The 14067-nt window shown below is 38.7% G+C and overlaps 1 long non-coding RNA gene across 4 annotated transcripts in view; it reads left to right on the forward strand.

The window, feature by feature from the left end:
* LOC134730981 (uncharacterized) overlaps window positions 1–14067 on the forward strand; it is a 216040-nt gene that overhangs the window by 168538 nt on the left and 33435 nt on the right. The gene's annotated exons all lie outside the window — the stretch shown is intronic.

Raw genomic sequence — 14067 nt, forward strand, 5'->3', positions numbered from 1 at the left:
GACTTGGTGATATTTTTTATCTATCAAGACTCAGGGCAGCCCAAGTACATCCATAATGCCATTATTAATGACACCGAAGGCCTATTTCCAAATTATTATCATTCAGTGCCATCTAGTGTTAAACTGATGGATGGATTTTTTCATATTATTTTGTTTTTGTAAATTCCTTGTCCAGCTCTATGTAGTCAGATTAAAGTCAGGCAAACAAACTCTGCCTCTTACACATCTAGTCTTATGATGTGATGTCTGTATTCTGAAAACTCATGTGTTTCCTTCCCAGCCAGGCACAACCTGTGGTTCAGGCTCTCAACTCATACTTTGCTCATCTTTCCTGGACTGCCATCACTGGTGCCAGCACTCTGTCCATGGTCTTTTCCTTCAGACAGCAGAATTTCATAGGACTAGATGCATCAGTTTCTGAGCAGAAAGTTCCACTTCAGACTGGATTTTGATGCAACTCCTAGAATCTGGAGTAAATCTTTTTGTAATGTTATCTATTAGTTCAGCTATCATTGGCATGCTGGGCCTTTCTATAACAGCGCAAGGGCTGATTGTTACATTTTTGGAAATTGTGCAAGTTTCCATGTATCTTTCTTTCTTTTTCTTTTAAGAGTTAATTCTGAGGTTATCAGGGCAGGGAGAAAGCTACTAACTAGCCCTTTTTGATTAAATGTGGTGGTAGCCATGGACTAGCAGCTACTGAATTGAGCAGAGGGTCAGAGGGGAAATGGAGAGAGAGCTCTGGGAATGAATGTGTGTGCAGTAGACTTTGAAAGCCATTAGCTCACAGTCAGGTAAAGTGGCCCTCTTTAATAAAACACCCACACACACTTCAAACTTCCAAAGTTCACTCTACAGGAGGTTCTACTAGGAGGAAAGAAGGGGGTAATGGACCATGCAGTATCAAATCTGCAATTAGAGTATAATAATTACCACTATCCCTATGATGCTGGCCTTGATGGGCTCTGTTTCATCATTTAAATATTCTTAACTAAGCATGAGCAAAATCCCTTGACTCGATAACTATCACACAGCTGAAAAGGAATAACAGGTTCAAAAAGAAGCTATAGGAAATTAGTGAGGAAAGAGAGAAATAAACATACAGAGTGCCATAAAACCGAATATTTGGCTTATTTTAAAAACGTGCTTGATCTCTATGAAGTTTCAAATGTGATCCCATTCCCCATGGATTTCCAGAAAGAAAAATAAGATCTTACCTAAAATATGTCATTAACTAGTTTCTACTCTACTTCCTTAAGACTGCTCTTTCTATTTAACAGTTCACTTCTTGCAAGCCATTGTGGACAGTTGTGCCTTTCAGAGACCAGATTGGGCCAAGTCCTCTCTGTCTTTTAGCTAAAGCCCACTCTCCCAGGAAATGCTTCTGTTCTAAGACTCAAACATTCCCTGTTAGGTGAGGTCACTGACATCAGAAATGGCCTCCCCCTTTAGAGCTGGCCCTCTATACACAGGTAGTGTAATTTTGTATTTTTTCTTATTCTCTGTGGTAGAGATTGTTGGTTGACTGCCAATATCTATTGGCCCATTTCTCTAAATAACAGAATGTTTATCTGGGCACACACCTGCATGGAATTAGAATGATATTTCCCAGTCTCTCTTAAAGAAAAATGTGGCCACTTTATTAAATTCAGGTAATGGCATGTAAGTAAATGATGATGTGTAGATTGCAGGAGCCTTCTTTAAGAGACAGCTGGTGTACCTCTTTTTCCTGTCCCTTCGTTTAATCCACAGCCTGGAACATGGATGCTTGCATTTTGAATCCTGAGGACAAGGACTACTTGCCTGGATAGTAGGGTGATAGGATTATGTGGAACAGAGTTGCCATATTAGCCTATTAGTCTAGTAGGACTCACTTTTAGACTTTGTTTATAGCGATAAATAAATTTTTATTTGTATTATTTTTTAAAGCATAGTTATTTTGAGTTTTGCTTTTGGAGACAGATCTTTTATTGTATTCCCCTCCTTCCCCCAAAATTCCTAGGTTGAAGCACTAACCCAAGGTACTTCAGAATGTGACTTTACTTGGAAATAGGGTCATTGCAGATGTAATTATTAATAGTTAAGATGAGGTCATTAAAGTGGTCTCTAATCCAATATGACTGCTCTTCTTATAAAAAGGGGAAATTGGGGTACAAAGGCAGACACACGCACAGGGACACACACAGACACACACACACACACACAGAATGCTCTGTGTAGATGAAGGCATGGATCCAGGTGATTCCTCTATAAACAAAGAAATGGCAAAGATTGCCAGCAAATCACAAGAAGCTAGGAACGAGGTTTGGAGCAGATTCTCTCTCACAGCTCTGAGAAGGAATCAAGCCTGCTGACATCTTGGCAAGCCTCTAGAACTCTGAGACAATAAATGTCTGTTATTTATTGTCTAGCCTTAGCAAACCAATATACAATCTTAGCCAATTAAAGGCTGACTAGAATAACCTTAGCTTAATCTAGGGCAATTTTCACACCATTCAGACAGCAGAAACTACATACACATATCCATGTACCCATCTGAAGTTCTGTCATAATTTCTCAGTCTATCAATTTTAGCAGTGTGGCCAAATATCAGTTTCTCTGGAATGCCAAAATAAGGGAATTTTGTTGTGGTTGTCCTATGAAAATGAAGCTCTGTCACAGAGGAGTGTGTGAGCCAAATCCAAATATTGAGTTTATTTTACTGTCCAAATAGAATATTTTCACCCCACTGAAGCAATTGTAAGCATCTCATCCAAAGCATATTCACTATCCTTGAGTATTCTTGGTTGCTTATTGAATGAATAAGTGAATGAGGTGGATTTGGCTGACACTAACCTTTGGGATTACCTCACAGCTTGCCAGTGGCAAGCTTAGTAAGTACTGGGCCATAGTGTTTGAGGATAGGTCTCTACAGTCATATGTCTCTAAGTTCAAATGCTAGCCTCCTGTATTAGTCTGTTTTCATGCTGTTGATGAAGCCATACCCAAGACTGGGTAATTTACAAAATAAAGGGTTTTAATTGGACTTACAGTTCCACTTCACTGGGGAAGCCTCACAATCATGGTGGAAGGCAAGAAGGAGGAAGTCACATCTTACGTGGATGGCAGCAGACAGAAAGTATGAGAGCCAAGCAAAATGGATTTCCCCTTATGAAACCATCAGATCTTGTGAGACTTATTTACTACCATGAGAACAGTATGTGGAAAACTGCCCCCATGATTCAACTATCTCCCACTGGGTCCCTTCCACACACAACATGTGGGGATTCAAGATGAGATGTGGGTGGGGACACAGCCAAACCATATCACCTCCTTTCCTAGTTGCTTGGTTTGGAAGAGTTATGTAATCTTTTTGAGCTTCAATTTCCTCATCTATAAAATAGGGAAGATGCTAGTTACTGTCTTATAGGGTAGTTATGATTTATTTTATGTGAAATGTTTAGAATGGTCCATGCCATGATGTACTGCAGTTGGTTTGTACTGGCTCACAATGACCAATAGTACACCTTTTTTCTGATTCTGCCAATCTTCCCATCCTCACATCCAGTGACATCATATTGGTAGTTTGAAATTAATTGGCCATGGTGAGAATATTTACACTACAGATATCTGCAAATACTATACAACAGGGGCTAGCTTGCCAGCACACCCTTGGTTAGATGACATCCGTAAGTTCTGTATAAATCTTAACATTATTATTACTCAGTAGGTACTCCTGCTCCCTTATGGTTTTGAGAAGGCCTTCTTCTAGTTAAATAAATCATTTTGAATTAAAATAACACTGATGGGACTCTTAGCAATGTTTTACCTCTTGGGAATCACTGCCTACATTTGTGGTCTATAAATCTGAATCCTTAATTCACTCGGATTGATTTTTGGCTCCATGAAAGTAGGAGCTTTTCTCACTGCTGTAGCCCCCACACATGGCACAGGCCTGGGACAGAGTAAGCACTCATAAGTATTTGTTAAGTGAAAAAATAAATGAATGAAAGTATCCCAAACACTTGCATTTTCAAAAGGTTTTGACATCCACTTCCTTTTCTTCTCAAAGCTACGCTTTGAGATGGATAGGTCCTATTTTATCTCTATTGCATCGATGAAGAAACTGCAATGCAAAGAAGTGTCTAATTAGTGATTTGCTTCCTTTCATCAAATATGTCCATTACACCAGTGTTTCTCAAAATGTGTTCCATAGATCATAAATCCTGAAGGATGTTAATAGTTATTATGTGCCAGGGGACCCGTGGATATATAAGTTTGGAAAATAGTGAAGTAAAAAAAAAAATTAGTTTACTTACTACAAGTTTTCTCAGAGCCTTATTAAGCCAATGTGCATTGTGAACATAGGAGGTAGTGGAGATAGTTAAAGTATGCAGCATTTTCTATTTTTGACTATAGTTTGCTTGATTGATTTTTTTTTTTTTTAGACAGAATCTTGCTCTGTTGCCCAGGCTGGAGTGCAGTGGTCTGATCTCGGCTCACTGCAAGCTCCACCTCCCGGGTTGACGCCATTCTCCTGCCTCGGCCTCCTGAGTAGCTGGGACTACAGTTGCCTGCTACCACGCCCGGCTAATTTTTTGTATTTTTAGTAGAGATGAGGTTTCACCGTGTTAGCCAGGATGGTCTCGATCTCCTGATCTTGTGATCCGCCTGCCTCAGCCTCCAAAATGCTGGGATTACAGGCGTGTGCCACCGCGCCGGCCACTTGATTGATTTTAAATGAAGCATCCAGCAGTGTTAGTGTGAAACTTCATTAGGTAGTACTTTTCAGACCTTAACTTGCATATGAATTGCCAAGGGAATTTACTAAAATGCAAATTCTGATTTAGGAGGGAAGAGTGCCTAGGGCAGGGACCTGAGATCCTACATTTCTTCTTCTTTTTTTTTCTTCTTTTATTTGAAACAAGGTCTCACTCTGTCACCCAGGCTGAGGTTCAGTGGCATGATCACAGCTCACTGGATCCTCAAACTCTTTGGCTCAGATGATCATCCCACCTCAACCTCCCAGGTAGCTGGGACTACAGGTGCATGCCACCACACCTAGCTAATTTTTTTATTTTTTGTGTGGAGACGGGGTCTTGCTTTGTTGCCCAGTCTGATCTTGAACTCCTCAACTCAAGGCAATCCACCTGCTTCGGCCTCCCAAAGCTCTGGGATTACAGGCGTGAACCACCATGACTGGCCAGAGATCTTGTATGTCTAACAGGCTCTCAGAGGGTGCCCATGCTGCTGGCCCACGGGCCACACCTTGAATAGCAAGGCACTAGAACATACAAGAGTCAAGAAGAAATGGCATCTTATTGAAAGAGCAAATGAGAACACTAAAACACCCTATCGACCCTCAGGACCAGCTGTTAAAGAAGCATGTTGTTCAGAGGGGTGAGGAAATAAGGGACAAACACCCATATGATGAGCAAGTAATGAAGGAACATAGAGCTAAACTAAATAGCTGGAGTAGGGCAGGTCTTTTCAGCTGAAGTCTAGGTGGTGAATTAATTAGTGAAGGGACACAGAGATGGCTAAAGGGACCCTTGATTGCTTTGTGGACCAAAGTAGCTTCATTTTTGTCATTAAAACCTAGGTTCAAGGAGAAGAGGGAGAGGCCCACTATTGGTTCAGACTTAGTTATGGCTTTCCTTCTCTATCCACAAACTCAAGTTCCATGAGTTATTAGTTTTTTTAAAAACTTTTTAATTATTCAAAATGGAATATGAATATTAGAAATCGGAAGGGAAAAATGGGGACTGACATAAAAAGAAGTTAGCCTGGGTCAGGTGAGGAAGTAATGCTATACAACGTATTCAGCTATTTAAAGGCTTCAGAAATGCTCGTATCTCTTACAGACTGATCTTCCTGACTTCATCTGGTCCCTGCTCTGACCTGGAAACTTAGCTTGGGTACCTGTGTTTCTCCAGCAGTGGCTGTTCTCTGCTGGTGCCTTGTCCTAGCAGACTCTTCTCTCCTAGTTCCTTGGCAACAGTGTTCTAATAACCTTTGCGGGTCACACAGTTCCTAAGTGTGGAGCTGGGATTAGGCTAATGGAGGTGTTATAAGACTCTCCAACAATATATTCATCAATGATTCACTTCTACTAATTATAACTCGACATATTTTGATAACTTATTGAAAGCAAAAAGGTTAATAACTCATGACTTCCTTGTAGGTCAAATCTTTATCCGTGTAAAGCAATAATTTTGCCTAATTTTATATTTTTTCCCATGCATTCTTTGGGTTAAGTTCATTTTGTCACTCCTGCTCTTTATATTTGTATATTTATTTGTTCATCTTTCTATAATACTAGTTTAGATTATTCTCTAGCGATTACATTTTTTTAACCCAGAAAGGGAGTATTGTGTTTTTTACTGAAGTTTAGATTGGTTGTCAGAACTCATAGATTTTATTTTACTTGTGTAGTCTTGTTCATGTTTTTGCATTTTTGTAGGTCTTGATGTTTTCTTTTACTTAATTTTTTAAGCTTTTCTTATATTGCCTGTTTTGTTTCTTTTTATCTTTTTTCCCATGTACTAATACATACTTATTCTGTTTAAATTATATTCTCGATTACTGAGCAATTAAAAAAAGAAATTATCCACCCTATATTTTTTAGTTACAAGTATGTTATGAAGCAGTATCTTTAATTTGAATAGAATTGAGTCCTTGCTAAGAAAAATGAATGAGATAAGGTATTTCATCTTCTGTTCACCACTTGTACCTGTGAAAGCCAAACAGCCTGACTTTTTATAGCTGTCAGTGATCAATACTGAAGATATAATCTGTCATTACAAAGCAGCTGGCTTGGGCTTTGAAATGTAACAGTGATAATTTATGAACGGGTTAGTCATTTTCCCATAAACATCTGCCCATGTACCCTGTGTCATAATACATTCATGCTATTGCGTTCCTTGTCTGTTGTAACATTCGTTGATTAGTAAATATTTATAGATGTCTCTTGTAACAAAGTTTGGCTTTGGGCATGATAAGTTAGAAATAAAATTTAAAATATCATAAAACAACTATGTAGTGCCCAAGAAGACCTTAGAAAATATTCTTTTCTTCATGTTTCTGCCCTGTGTTGTATTGGTCTTGTCTTATCTGGTAGAATTGTCATACATGTCAAATGGGGAGCCTCATTATGATGAAAAATGAAACAAAGGGTGCTTTTTTTCCATTACCCTATACCCTGAAATAGCCAAAATATACACATATGGCACCAGAAGAACAGGGAGTTTGCCTTTCTCTAGCTTGTTTTAAAAGTGCAGTGCAGACAAGCTAAATCCAGCTGGGAATTCTGTGGGTCACACGCATTAGGCGGTGCAGAATTGAAACCTCTGTCTAGAGCAGACTCTCAGAAGATTTACATGCAAGGTTAAGCTAGCATATTTTTGTTTGTGTTGCCTTAAATCTTCTCCTTTGAAGGTTATGATAGCTGCTCAGTGACTAAGTGGTTATTTTTTTAAATCAGTGATACATTCGTTGTTTAGAAGGTATCTAATACTTCTTGTCTTAATAAAAATGTTAATAACAGACGAAACTCTGTATATTAGCATATCTCAAGTGTATAATCCTAGTTTGCTATTTACCCATCTGATTTGTGTAACATTATACTGTCATTTAAAATATACTTTTAAAGCCAGATTTTACATTTCAAGTTATCTTTAGTAATAACTCTCAGTACACTCACTTGTAAATTATTGCTATAAAGTCTTCTCAGACTGTAAAAATATATTTACTCATCCCTGTAAGCTTAAATTTTGCAGCTAATTACTATTTTCTGATACTTTATGTATATATACATATATTTTTTCTTGAAAATTATTTCCAAAAATAATTATTTAAATGCAAATCATAACAATAAATGAAAACATTTAAAACACGTACTTATTTTTGTAATTGCCATTCTAAATAATTTAATCAAAATTCCCCCATTCTGATTTCTTTCCCATTCATCTTTTCCAAGAAGTTAAGAACCTGAATTTTAAAAAACACTGTACCCAAGCAGCAAAACTGTGCCAAACTTGAAAGGCCGACCCCACCTTTTGGCTCTATTGACCCTAATACTTTTCCAATTAAAGAAAAACTTAACAAAAAATAGAATGCAATGACTACTTTAAGCCACTTGGCACTTTGGGGCTTTATTCTGTTTTCAAACTGGCATATGATAATTGAATTTTCTTGGGGAAAACTCAAAGCAGCAATCCAGCTTTTCCGAGATACTCCACTTGATGAATCTCCACTCGCAAAGAACATCAGTGAAGCTCTCATGGTATTATCTTTGTTAACAAAGAGTCACCACATTTTGATGATTCTCATTCTAAGTGCTAAGACTTAAAATGGCAATATAAAACATAGCTCAAAATGTTTTAGTAGAACTTAGCTTTATCTCTTGTTGACTTTTCTTTACAGTTAAAAAATATAGAAACCACTTTAAAAGCATGCAAAAAAAAGCATGTCCCATAAGCAATTTACTTCATATTGTGAAATTAACATGTTCCATATTTCAAAGGTTTGACAAAGCTCTGTGCGTTGTCATTGACTAGTTGATGGAAACTTTCAAAATCTCTGATCCTCTGGCTGGTTATTTACTGACAGTGTCCTTTATGGGCTTGTGTCTTCTGCATTTCAAGGACTCATGTGGCAGCATAGAAACAAAGGATGTTAAAAGGTACAGTCAGATCCTGCACACTGGGTGTTAAGTTTACAGTAATTTGGATGAGTGAAGGGCCATCTCATTATCTTATCAACTGAGAAGGAATGGCAGAGCTGACCACTAGACTGGGATGCTATAGAGGTTTTAGGGGCACAACTTGGTTTTATACTTGGGTATGAGACAGGAGTTCAGCAGGACTTGTTTCACAAGATACAAATCACAAAGACCTTGCTGGTAAAACAGGATGCAATAAAGAAGCCAGCCAAAATCTGCCAAAACCAAGATGGCAACAAAAGTGACTTCTGGTCATCCTCACTGCTCATTATATGCTAATTATAATACATTAGCATACTAAAGGAAGAGCCCACTGGTGTCACAACAGTTTACAAATCCCATGGTAACATCTGGAAGTTAACCTATATGGTCTTTCAGTGGGAGGAGCCCTCAGTTCTGGGAATCCCCTGCTCCTTTCTCAGGAAACTCATGAATAATCCACCTCTTATTTATCATATGATCAAGAAATAACCATAAAAATAGCCAATCAGCAGCCCTTAGGGCTGCACTGCCTATAGAGTAACCACTCTTTTATTCCTTTACTTTTTAATAAACTTGCTTTCACTTTACTCTATTGGCTTGCTCTTGAATTTTTTCCTGCAGAAAGCCAAAAACCCACGTGGCCTCCTGGGCTGAGTCCCACTTTCGGCATTTGCCCTGCGGCAAGTAAAAAGACTATTTGATTTAATAAATCCTCCATCTTATTTAAATTTGGGTGATTTTAGCATATTTATAATTGGGAAAGTTTTCAAAGTGATACAGGATGGTGATAAATGCACACATGTTTACAATTCAGTATTACAGCTCTCCAAGAGTTTTCTGGTTTCTTTTACCATACTCAGAATTTGAAAGGCAACCATCTGGGTCATGAAGATGCTTGCTGATCAACTGCTGGGGTAGAAGAGACTGCTGCAGTAGAAGAGACTTTAAGTCCCTTGCTGAAGACTGCAGTCTGGCTTACTGGTTTTAGTTATTTACACTTCCTAACCTGTATCTCAAGGACTGTGGACACCATACAACATCACAGAAAACTTGATACTTGGAGGTTTATTGGATTATGAAAGATGTTGTGTCTGCCTGTGGTATCCTGAAAGTACAGATACCTGCAGTCTTGAACCTCAACTTCTGGATTATTTCGATTATGAATTCTTTAGACAGTTTTTTTTCTTTTTCTTTTTCTTTTTTATTTTTGAGACAGGGACTTGCTCTGTTGTCCAGGCTGGAGTGCAGTGGTGCAATAACGGCTCACTGAAGCCTTGACCCCGCTGAGTTCAAGTGATCCTCCTATTTCAGCCTGTTGAGTAGCTGGGACTACAGGTGCCTGCCACCATGACAGGCTATTTTTTAAATTTTTGTAGATATGGGGTCTCACTGTATTGCCCAGACTGGTCTCGAACCCCAGGACTCAAGCAATCCTCCCACCGTGGTCTCCCAAAGTGTTGGGATCATAGACATGAGCCACTTCCCCTGGCCTTAGACAGTTTTGGTTCCTTCAGAATTAATGATCAGCATCTGCAAGGCGTATGGATCTCCACTGATTTACAGGGGGTTTGCCATTACTGAGTTGACTTGTAGACAGAAAAACAAACTGCCTTTGTTGAGCCATTTGACTTTTCCTCATATTTTTCCCTTTTGTGAAAGACCTTAACTGAGGATCCCTGCTTTGCCTCTGGAATATGCCTGCAGTAATGTTTGTTGAGAAATTTGAGTTTGGGAGTAACTGTTCCTGTGGGGCTGTAGAAGAGCTGGTTGTCATTCTAATAGATTCCTGAGCCTTGATATTGCTTCAAATTAGATTGTTGCAAGTTTAGAAGGTGGAGGTGAAGTTTTCCTTTCAGGTTTTGCTGGTACTGACACAAGCACAGACATGCTGCCCATGAGTGATAATCTCCGTCTTCTTCATCCTCTTCTCCATGAATTTTTAAAACAACCTAAACTACCACTGATAACTGTCTCTTCTGAGAGTTTTCTCCCTACTTATTTTTTTCAGACTTGGTTCTGGAGAGCAGATTATGTCTTATTTAAGCTGTTAAGTATTTCTGATTCACATAAAAGTATAGTGTTCCTCCCTTTTCTGTGGGGGGATACGTTCCAAGACCCCTAGTGGATGCCCGAAAGCATGAATAGCACCGAACCCTATATATGTGTGTGTGTGTGTGTATATATATATATATATATATATATATATATATATATATACACACACACACACACATATATATATATACTATGTTTTCTCACATACATACATACATACATACTTATAATAAAGTTTAGTTTACAAATCAGGCACAAAAAGAAATAATAATAACAACTAATAATAAAATAGGGCAATTATATAACAATATACTAAATTTATGTGACTGTAGTCCCTTACTGTCAAAATATCTTATTGTACTGTACTCACCTATTTTCTGATCGTGGTAGACCGCTGATAACTGAAACTTTAGAAAGAGAAACTAGGGATAACGGAGGACTACCGTACCACTTTATACACCTGTTTTGTGCATCTATTTATTGGCAGCCTGTATTATCTGAAGCGATTGAAATGGAAACTTTTTAAATAAGTGCCACCATCTGCCTTTGGACTTGCGAGATTAAATCTCAATAGAAAGAGGAGCAGAAGCATAGGTTAATGTCGCTGTAGGTTTTCCTGAGATGAGAGATCCTCCTGCACACAAGGGAGGTCCCAATGTCTTCTGGTTCCAGCTCAATATCAATTACACCCCTAGAGGGCGCTGTTTCCCTCAGCGGTTTCCTTGATGTTTGCAGCTCAGGATCGTGCCTCCTTTTGCCTCCTAGCTGGACACCTTTCGTAGGGTGTCTGGAGCTGGAAATGGCAAGGGGTAGCCCACATCTTCCTGTCTTCTGTCGTCTCCTATCACTTCACTAAAACTAACAAGCAAAATCAGAGCCAAATGACAAGACGACTTGCTTCAGATTCTAGGAATCAGCCCAGTTCAGTTCACTCTGTGGCTTCATGATGGGTTAAATTTCATGATGGGTTAAACAACTTCACTCATCTATACCTTCAACAATTGTGCCATAAGTCTGAAGTCTATGACTCAGGCTTCCTGACTTCAGTGTCTGATCACTTGTTTTTATTATGTTTGTGGTGTCCCATGTCCCTTAACCTTAAAATGCACTTACCTATGAATGTTACATTGCAGGTATCCACTCAGTAACCTCTGAAGTATAAAGTCAATGAAGAAAGGGTGCTCTTTTGTCCGATTCTTATTTAAGAGATAGTATAGCTTTGTATTAAGAACACAAAATCTAGAAGCAGACTGCCTGAGTTTACATCTCAGCAATGTGACCTCGAACAAGCTACTCAGCCTAGAAGTGTCATGATTTGTTTTACAAAACAAGGATGATAATTATCATAGCGCCTACCACATAGGTTTTGAGAATCAAGTGAGTTAGTACATAGTGCTTGGAACAGTGCCTGATACACAGTAAACTTCATAAGCCTTTTCTTTTTATTATTTAATGTGCTCACATCAAAATGTCCAAAATGGTTAAAAAAATATTCATTGATGATGATTTACTCTGACTAGCAAGGAGTTGGTGCTCCATCAATGTTTAATGAATTGAGTCTAAAGCAAAAATAAAGATGACAAAAGTGCTGAAACATTTTAATCAAAATTTTCTCTAAATGTAAGGTTTTTATTTTACTACACACATTCCAGGATTTGTTTGGCTAAGGGGATTCCGAAGTACCTGGGAGCTTCAATTTATATCAGGCTGCTAATTAATTAACTTCCAAAGAAATTCCATGGGTAATTGGTATGATATGAAAATCCTAGTGTGCTTTGTAACCCCCTTTATCTCAGGTAAATCAGTTTTCTTGAACACATTGCAATAGCGTTTACTGAGTTAAGTACTCTGTATGCGTGTGGTTGTCCAATTCTACCAACACCATAAAGAATATATTCTATCATCATCATTTTAGAGAGGAGGACATATGCCCAGAGTCACTCAACCAACAGGAATTAGAGTCAGTACGAAGGCACAAGTCGTCTTCTTGCAAAACACAAACCTTTCAATTGTCCATGCTAATCATAGTTAACGATCATTAAAACAACAGCCCAGATTGAACTGATGGGAATAAAAAGGCAGGAAAGTGGTGTTTAATGCTTCTTCCACCACTTAGAGGCAAGTCATTTAACTTCTCTAGGACACAGTATCAACAGAAAAAGGACACTAAACCACTTTTCTGAGGCAAACTGAGCCAGTTTTCTTGCAGTCTCTTTCAGGTCCATGGTATTTATTATTTTCACTGATTTCTCTTATTTGCGTATTTGTATTTGTTGAGCATCTGTTATGTGCAAGGCACAGTGCTGGAAGCTCCACAAAATGAAAAAAAAATGAAATAGGATGTAATTCTTTGCCTCCTTTGAGACTACTGGTGATAATGACCCATAAAGCTCGGGGAGTCTACCCTTTAGTTAGGGGAGGACACGTGGCAAGTCATAGTCACCATAATAGGCTGCAGTAGCAGAGGAGAAGTGCAGTCTGTGCCAGTTCCGAGGAGGCAGGAAGCATAATGAGTGGGGACCATTAGGAAAATACTTCAAGGTGGAGATGCCATTTAAACTGAGCTTTAAGAGTTAGAGAGGGGACATTCTGGCTGGAAGAGAATAGAGTTGGCTGTAGGGAGATGGGAAAACATAGTGTCTTCATGAAACAATGGTCTTCCAATTTGGATGAAATGAAGAATGCTAGAAGATAAAGCTAATTTAGATTGAGAAGGCAGGTTAAGAGGATTAGTTTGCTTATGAAGAAAGAGAAAATCTTTAAGCTTTTTAGATGGGTGTGAAGGCTTAGAGCTCCACTTTAGGAAGATTAACTCAACTTAGTATGTTAAGTCCTTTCGAGTCTAGGAGCTTGAGAGAATCCTGGTACCACTGATGGGAAATAGGAAGTCCAGAGGAGTTGGTTTGTTTCTCTTACCACCAAATTCAGGTTTCTATGTATTTAATTTGAAGAACTGTAGAAATGTTGGACTGGACTTTAGGAGAAGGAGCAGAAGTGAGGAAAGAGAGGAAACAGAGCCAGGTACAGACCTCAGGGATGTACACATGGAGTTAGTTGGCAGGAAAGAGAAGCCAGTCGAGAAAGAGAGAAGCAGCAATCAGTGGAAACAGTGGAAAAGCAGTTCTGTGTTTGGGGGTAAAGGAGAAAGAACTGCAGAAATAAATGAACACCACTAAATTGTAAGCTTCTTGAGAGTACAGGTTGGTGACATTGTTGTAAGACAATCTGTTTATTTAAATATTTCGCACGACAGGCATGGTACAGTGTTTCTCACATTCTTGGCACTCAGTGAATGTTGACTGAGATCTATATTGTGCAATGCTACACAA

Source organism: Pan paniscus, chromosome 7, assembly GCF_029289425.2.
Source record: "Pan paniscus chromosome 7, NHGRI_mPanPan1-v2.0_pri, whole genome shotgun sequence".
In the NCBI taxonomy this organism is placed as follows: Eukaryota; Metazoa; Chordata; class Mammalia; order Primates; family Hominidae; genus Pan; species Pan paniscus.